We start from the raw sequence: 8520 nt of genomic DNA on the forward strand, positions 1-8520 counted from the left end.
TTTTCTCTCAAACCCTTAAATTAGGACCCTGACACAGCTTAGCAGGTAGAGACTTCTGCTGCCATCATAAACATGAGTTTAATACCTGGGACTCACATGGAAGAAGAAGAAGAAAACCTATTCCTTTATGAACAGTGTGGTCAGATATAAGTACCATGCTTTGAATTCTTACCTTCTAAACCAAATGAGCCAAATGGATTTCTTCTAATTTTTATCACAAAATACCTAATTTAAGTTTTTGTTAATAGCAACAGATGAGTTTTTGCTTGTCCTGTCTATATTTTTTTCAGCTTATAGTAAGAACTCAATATAAGATCTGCCTCTTAACAAATACCCTTGTCCTCTGTGCAGCAGTTACCTACTTTATTCCAGCAGCCTCCATCCTCCTTTCCACTTCTGGGAGGTCCACCGTGTTACATTCCTCATGGAAACAACACCCACACAGTACTTGCTTTTCTACCATGACTTATTTCATTTCATATAACACACCTAAGGGACAACAGGGTATTACATATGGCAATATATCCTTCTAAAATATCTGATTATATTCCTCTGTGTGTGTGTGTGTGTGTGTTTGTGTGTGTACACTACAGTTAAAACAGGGTGTTTCTGTATCTTGGCTATTGTAAATGATTGTTTCAGTGAATACAGTTATGATCTCCTAGATCATAATTTGAGGCCCTTTGAATAAATGCTCAGCAATCTGACATCTTGGCTAAATGGTGTTTCATTTAACTGTTGCTGCAGTTGTTTTGTTGCTGCTGTTTTTATTGTTGTTGCTGCTGCTGCTGCTGTTATTGTTGATGCTGTTGTTGCTGCTGCTGTTGCTGCCTGAGGAGCCTCCATATTACTTTTACAGCAATTGTACCATTTTACTCTACACAAATCAGCTAAAAATGGTGACAGGCGTAAGTATTTGACCTGAAGCTGTAAAGCTGCTCAAATAAACAGAGGGGAAAATGTTCCATGGTGCTGATGTCAGAAATGTCACCAAAAAGTAATCAAAGCAAAAATGAACAAATTGGATTATATAACCTTTCCTAAACCAGGTGCAAGGGCCTTGTCATAAAGGCAACAATCAACAGAGTGAAAGGGGATAACATGCAGAATGGGGGATGGGCAGCATTCACAAGCCATATTTTCTGATGAATGGTTAATTTGCTAATTATGTTAGAAAACCCTTCAACTAGAAAAGAAATAACTTGTGGGGAATTGCAGGCTGGTCTCCAGTTGAGCTGAGGTCTGAACCCCAATGGTCATAATTCACCTACATGACACAGTAGGTGTTCCCTCATGCTCCTGGAACTCTGGCCCCTGCCTAAGGTACCACCTCCCACAGCCCCCACAATAGAAGCATGGTCAGTAGTCACATAAGCAATGGCCCTAGCTTCTGACCTTCAGGCTAAACTCCTTCCCAGTTACCTAGCAACAGTGAAGACCATAAAAAGGGGTGCTCTGCCCCATCACACTCTCTTACACTTTTACTCCTTTGTCCTCTCACCTCTCCTTTGTCCTCTCATCTCTCACTTCTCTCACTTCTCTCTCCTCTTCCCTTTCTCTTTGTCTTCTTCTTTCATCTCTTCTCTCTCTCTCTCTCATTCTCTCTCTCTCTCTCTCTCTCTCTCTCTCTCTCTCTCTCTTCTTCTTCTTCTTCTTCTTCTTCTTCTTCTTCTTCTTTCTACCTTCTCTCTTTCTCCTTGCATTTCTATAATAAAGCTCTTAAACCAATAGTCTCTGCTCCATCAAGTTCCGCTGCACACTCTGGTCAGTGTTGGAAACTTCTTCCCCTGTTCCCTCTCTCCTGCAACCCTGAGGCTTTAGCAAGGTAGCTCCAGGGGGATCCCCATTCAGGGGCTGCCCCTTTCTCCACCCCCTGCTGCGTGGGTCAGGCATGCTCACCTGGGGCCAAGTGGAAAAGCAGCCAGCAGTCTCCCCGCGTCCACCTGCCCAGAGTACAGGAACTCTGGCCGGACGTGGCATATTTTTCCTCCCCACTTCTCCCCGGGTCCCCTAGCCCCCACCCCCCACCCCCCGTTTATTTTGTTCCCAACAATAACTGAACACCAATTTCAAAGGGACCATAATAAACAACATAAATGACTGACAGGAATATTGAAGGTGCTTAGACTCAGGGGCATCAGTGCAGTAGCCCCTCACGTCAGCCACAATGACGACCATTTTATATGAATAGGTTGAGAAGGACATGGGGAAATGAGCATATTTCCAATAAAAACAGAAATGGGGTACCCTGGGAATCTTACATTTGAGTACCATCCTCACAATCCTAGAGTGACAGCACTTAGAAAGACAGGCTATTTTCCTGGACCCAGGAAGCTTCCTCCAAAAGTCACAAAATACAGGCCTTGGCATCTTACTCCCTTTCCACTTTCTTTTGTGATTCACTGGACTTCATGAGACTGTGGGAACCATCACCATGATTTGCAAAAGAAAAAAAATGCAAAGAAGTATAAAAAAATGGGCTTTGGCCCATAGAAGAATGTACCAAGAAGCAGTGTCTACTGCCTTGAAATCTGTTACCTATCAATATGCTTGGAAGCCCAAGGACCCTGAGAACAAAAGTGGTTGCAAGGGAGAGAAGATAGCCTGGAAGGAGGAGGGAGATGGAATGTTAATATTGGTCTGGCATGTATTACCTGCCCAGCTCTGTACTGTGGACTTTAGAGATAACTGTGCTTTATCTCCACCAGAGATTTGGGAGAGACTCCAGATATCATCCTCACTTTAGAGTTGAGGAGCTGGGACTGAGCTCTCCTGAGATTGCAACACTGGTAAGCATTCTGAGCAGAACTGAAGGTGAGTCTTTCTAACGCACAAGTGTGTCTTCTTGTCTGTTCTTCTATACTGCAGAATATAACTCACTTAACGTAACTGTCACTAACACTGGCCTCATTCTGGCCTCAGGCATCTGCATGAAAGAGGCAGAAATTGCAGGTAATTTTACCCCATCAGTCAGTACACAGCAATTCTGTCTTCCTGATTAAAAAAATATAAATACCTGTTACCAAAAAGCATTGCTTTCAAGTAGTAGTGGCCAAAATGATTGCCACCTCTAAGGTAACCCTGCTTTTCCTCCATTGGGGATGGCACAATTTAGCTCTTTCAGCCTTCAGTGTGAAATAACAGAAAGAGTTGCATTACCCAGAAAAGATTAAAGGCACCAGAGAATTGATGGTGTCTGCAAATATAACACAAACCACTATTGCTCTCTGCTACCTCCACCATAGATCCTGGGTATTAGTAAGGCAAATGATCCATCAAGAAGGAGCCTATAGATCTCACTGTAACAAAGGAAAGGATGAGAGGCCTTTGATTTTTGCCTCTTCACCTTCCATGCATGTTTTTCTGCCTTGTGTTCCACCTTGCCCTGTCCAGTAACTCCCACACCACAGCTTTTTTTTTTACCTTCTCTGCAAAATGTCCAGAGCCTTCTCAGTTAAAAGCCTGAGACCAAGTGAATGTTCTCTTGACACTCTTCCTGGTACAACTAGATGCACGAGATTTGTTTCACAACCTGCCCACCTTGGAATATACTTAGCCCACCCACACAAGAAACAATGTTTAATATTTATAAATATTATAAATTTATAAATATTTCCTTGGCCTTTGTGTTTATTTATTTGTTTAATAACAATGGTGATATGTATAATTTACTGTGTGTTCACTCTTAGCTGTTCATTCTAGCTTGAGGTCATGATGTCTTGCAAGATCTGCCCATCTTTTGGCTTCTCTAGAAACAGGGCTCCTTAGGTTAAAAGACCTGTCTCTCTCTCTCTCCTAAGTGCAGATTTATCTTCAATTTTGTGTTTGGTTTCAGTTCACTCTTCAAGACATTCCAGTCAAAGGATTAGGCCCTGAAGGAGCCCTGCACTCCACTGACTTCTGGGCAACTGCAGATGCTCTAATCCTCATGCTTGTAGAGCTCACAAACCTTAGTACTTACTTGATTTCCAATTTCTGGCACCATTTGGGGAGGTTATGAGGCATGGCTATGTCATGAGATTGGGGCTTTGAGGATTATAGATTCTGTGTGCTTTCACTGAAACTCCTTTTTCCTGGCTCCAGTCAAAAACAATTCACATCCCATGCCAATCCTCAACCATTACCACCATAGAAAGAACCTCCCAGCCATCCTGCCTTCCTCACAATGACAGACAACCTTCTAATCTGAAATTTCATACTGAGTGCCCTTGCATTAAGTTGCTTCTGTCACATAGGTAAGAATACAACCAATATATTACAGAATCAGACAGGTTAAGAAGGATCTTTGGCATTTTGTTTCATGCTGGGTCTTCTACCCTAAATCATACTGCTCAGAAAAACACGGTGTAATGAAGAAAGTGAACTGTCTCAACTTGATCGGCTTTCCAGCTTTACATCTCAGCTAAACTGAAGTTCATCTTCACCAGCCAGCAAAGCATGCAGGAGGGCGTTCAGCATAACTTAATTCTGTTATCTCTGTCCTGAGGCTTATAGTTTTAGATCAAGAAGATCTGGGGTTCCATTTTACATGGGGCCCTCCAGGTTATGTAGTCAGCCTTTGACAAACACTTGCAAGACCCAGGAGTTTAACACTGAAATAGCTAACCATTCAGTGTTCAGAGTAGATGCCTCTGTCAACTGCTCACACAGCATAGAATCAGTCAGTTGCATCCTACCCTTGAAATGGCTCTGGCAAAAACCAGGCAGGAAACAAGAGTTTCTAAGACAATTGTAGGGGTCTGGCTTAGGAATGAGGAAGTATATCAGAACTTAGGCACAGTGGGTTCCAGCAAGATGACACAGTGGTTGGTGATCTTACCTCAAATGCACAACCTAGTTCTCTGCCTCTTCCAAAGACATAAGGTACTATACTATGCACATATCCACTCAAGTGCTTTCTATTTCCTTGTAGATCTCCTGCCTCTGCTAGGACAGATCCAGCAATTAGAGCAACCATGCCTACCTCAGACAGTTATTTTGTGAGTAATTTCAAATTTAAAATCAGCTACTTATAAAAACTAAGTTTGGCTACCATTTTAGATCCTTTTGCAAAATATTTTGTAGGTAAAATCTTCATTAAAAACCCCAAACCAGACCAATTAAATTTCCAAATTTTCCTCGACAAGTAGGAGACTCAGCCAGATTTCCTAATTTAGTGTTCTTTATTGAATAACTTCCAATGGCAAGCCTCATATACAAACTCTGAACCCAAACTTGTATCTTTAGCTTCCGTGCTGTGACATGAAAATTCCATAGCTCATGATGCAGACATAGGGTAGAAGGCCTCACTGCAACTCCTGGGAAGGGAGAGGACTCGACTCACCTGCTAGTCACCTTAAGGAAAGAATAATGAGTCATGACTGAACAGGCAAGAGAGGAGGAAAATCCTCAGCTGCTGGTTCAGCTTCTTCTGTGCTTACTGCAGGCTAGGAGTTTGCCAAGGGTTCAGGTTGCATAGAGGGTGCCTCAGTTAATGACAGGAAGTTTCTTGTGAGTGTGTAGACCTGTCCTTTCCTCAAAAGGCCTGGAGCTGTGAGGAGCTAAATGACCCCAGGCAAAGTTGACATCCTTAATGAAAGTGATCCACCTCCCTCTTGCTATGTTAAACAGTAAGGCAGTTTATTATTCTACTCACCATAAAGTTGACAAATCCCTGTTGGTAATTGGTTCTAATGCTTTGTCTTAATTCAGCTCCCAAAGCCTTGTTTGCAGACCTGAGGCTCCCTGCCCCCAGGATGACTTCAAATGGTAACAAAGAATTGCCTTACAGCCAATGGCTGGGCAGGGAAATAGGGCCGAACTTTCAGATTGTGCCATCAAGGGACTGGGAGAGAGGGAAAGATGAAGAGAGTCTCTAAGATGAGGAAGCAGAAAGATGAAACTTAAAGGCCCATCAGCATGTAAGAATCCAGGAAAGTGGTTCTAAGGGCCACTCCCTCATTGGGCCTGTGGTAGCAGAGATGAACTATAGATTTTTAAAAGATTTGAATTCAGGAATAACAGAGCTGTGTGTGTTAGCCACAGAGAGGTTTAGAGGTGTTCAGCCATTGAGCTAGTCAAGGCATACCAACATTAGCAGGCATATATGTCTTTCCACAGAGCTCTTGGTTGAGTGTAGCACATGCAACTTGATGGGAGCCAAAGCAGTTTAACTAATTTGCTGCTACAAATCTTGCAAAGGCATAAAGCATAGGCTTAGTTGAGCGAATGAGAATTGTTTGTCTCTATGCCTTTGAAGAAATTTGGTGGGACAGCTGGGAAATGATTTCATTTCCAGGGATCCATAAGGAGAAAGGATGTGGTGAAGAGGAGGAGGAGTGAGTTGAAGCTAAGCAGTGAGTAGAAGGAGTGGTGAACAGAGTTCAGAGAAGTACAAAACTGTCACAAGTCCATCAGGCTAGCATGCTCCACCCTTAGCTCTGCCCTCATCTCCACCCATGATGCAGATTTATCCTCTCTCAGAGACTCAGTCCCTGGCCAGTGAGGTTATCATATTCTCTGTGTATCTTGCCCTGCTAAGCCCCCTTTCTCACACTTTCTCTTTTCTACCTTTCCTAGCTTATTTCAAAGTTGCTCCCCACAAACTCCAATGTATTCCCAGCAAAATGGCTTTCTTTAAAGTCTTTACAAAGGCTAGATTCCCATTTTTGAAGACTTGTCCTCTGGGGATCTCAGTAGAATGTCTAAACCACTGCCCTCTTTCCACCAGGGGTTCCAGACCAGATTGGGACCTCTTTGCTCATTTTCTTTCACAAATGTCTGGCTAATTCTCCACATGAGTTCAGAAATTCAACCCAAGGCTTAGTCTTTCTCTGTCTCACTGTAGAAGATTATGTCTGCTTAACTGTCTAAAGTCCTGCTATAAACCAAAAATGTACAAAGTGCTTAAGAGTCTCGGGAAAACCCTCGAAGATATGGGCACAGGGGGAAATTTCCTAAACAGAACAGCAATGGCCTGTGTTGTAAGATCAAGAATCAACAAATGGGACCTCATAAAATTGCAAAGCTTCTTTCTGTAGGTCAAAAGATACTATCAATAAGACAAAAAGGCCTCCAACAGATTGGGAGAGAATTTTTACCAATCCTAAATCTAACAGGGGACTAATACCAATATATACAAAGAACTCAAGAAGCTGAACTCTAGAAATTCAAATAACCCCATGAAAATATGAGGTACAGAGCTAAACAAAGAATTCTCAACTGAGGAATACCAAAGGGCTGAGAAGCACTTGAAAAAATGTTCAACATTCTTAATCATCAGAGAAATGCAAATCAAAACAACCCTGAGATTCTACCTCACACCAGTCAGAATGGCAAGGATCAAAAATTCAGGTGACAGCAGATGCTGGCGAGGATGTGGGGAAAGAGGAACAGAACACTCCTCCATTGCACAAACTCAGAGATCCTCCTGTCTTTGCCTCTGAAGTGCTGGGATTAAAGGCATGTGCCACCACTGTCCAGCTGGGGTTCACTCTTATTTGAAGAAAGAAAAACCTTTCTCCCTCCACCCCTCCTTCTCTTCCAAGCAAACAGAAGTGGTATGCATGGTGGCTGGTATCACTAGTAGCCACTCTGCCATGTCCTTACTTATTCATTGCTGTGCCACTGCCCCCCAAAGACTTCTCTCAGGACTGTGCCTAAAGTGGGTTGTGCCGAGGATCCTGGCAAACTTTGTCTCTCAGGGTCTATCTCACTGCTTGCCTCTGCTTCTGTGGTGGTATTCAATTGTCTTCCTTTCCATCAGGAAGAGGTAAAATCTCAGATTTTAGAGTAGTCTGTTAAAAGTGGCTTAACCTAGTTAAATGAAGAAGACCAAATCTTCTTTTTGTTCCATACTCTCATTAAAGCTCAGTCTCAGGATCAGAAATAGAATCTGCTATTAATGGTAAACACTATGTCCTCTTTGCCTTTGTTGTGTGTGTATCTCCTTCAGGAGCTTGCCATTAGTCTCTAAGTCAAGCTATGGACCTTCCTGACTCTCCCTTCTAGTTACTGCCTTATTAGTTCCTTTTAAATTGCTGCCATTGCCCCAGTCACTGAGCTGCGTTGGAGGAGGACTCAGCTGCCTCCCCCTTGAGCCCCCTGCATCCTGATGCTCCATTCCCCACCCAACCCCACCCCAAGCTGTTTCCACCAAGGAGTATGTCCACTACCCAGAACCTCTACTCTTCTCGTCCTCTTTGCTGATGCAAGTAAGGCTAATGGCCTGCTTCTTGCTGGCACTGAGGATTATATCCATAAAATAATTCAACAGAGAAATGACAGGAAGACCCTTACAACTGTCCAAGGGATCGTTGATGATTACGATAAAAAGAAACTAGTGAAGGCATTTAAGAAGAAATTTGCCTGCAATGGTACCACAATTGAGCATCCAGAAGAACTTGGAGAAGTAATTCAGCTACAGGGTGACCAGTGCAAGAACGTATGCCAGTTCTGTAGCTGAATAGAGCTTAGACTGGGTAAGGATGATCAGTTCATGGATTTTAAAGGCTTGTGGTTCTCTGAAGCTTAAGTGAGGAT

The 8520-nt window shown here is 42.9% G+C and overlaps 1 pseudogene; it reads left to right on the top strand.

Annotated features, from left to right (window-relative positions):
• Positions 1-8142: 8142 nt before the first annotated feature.
• Positions 8143-8512, top strand: LOC110301410 (eukaryotic translation initiation factor 1 pseudogene; annotated as a pseudogene).
• The last annotated feature ends 8 nt before the right edge of the window (positions 8513-8520 follow it).

This window comes from Mus caroli, unplaced genomic scaffold (assembly GCF_978045245.1).
Source record: "Mus caroli unplaced genomic scaffold, Mus_caroli_1 scaffold_11, whole genome shotgun sequence".
NCBI classification, from domain to species: domain Eukaryota; kingdom Metazoa; phylum Chordata; class Mammalia; order Rodentia; family Muridae; genus Mus; species Mus caroli.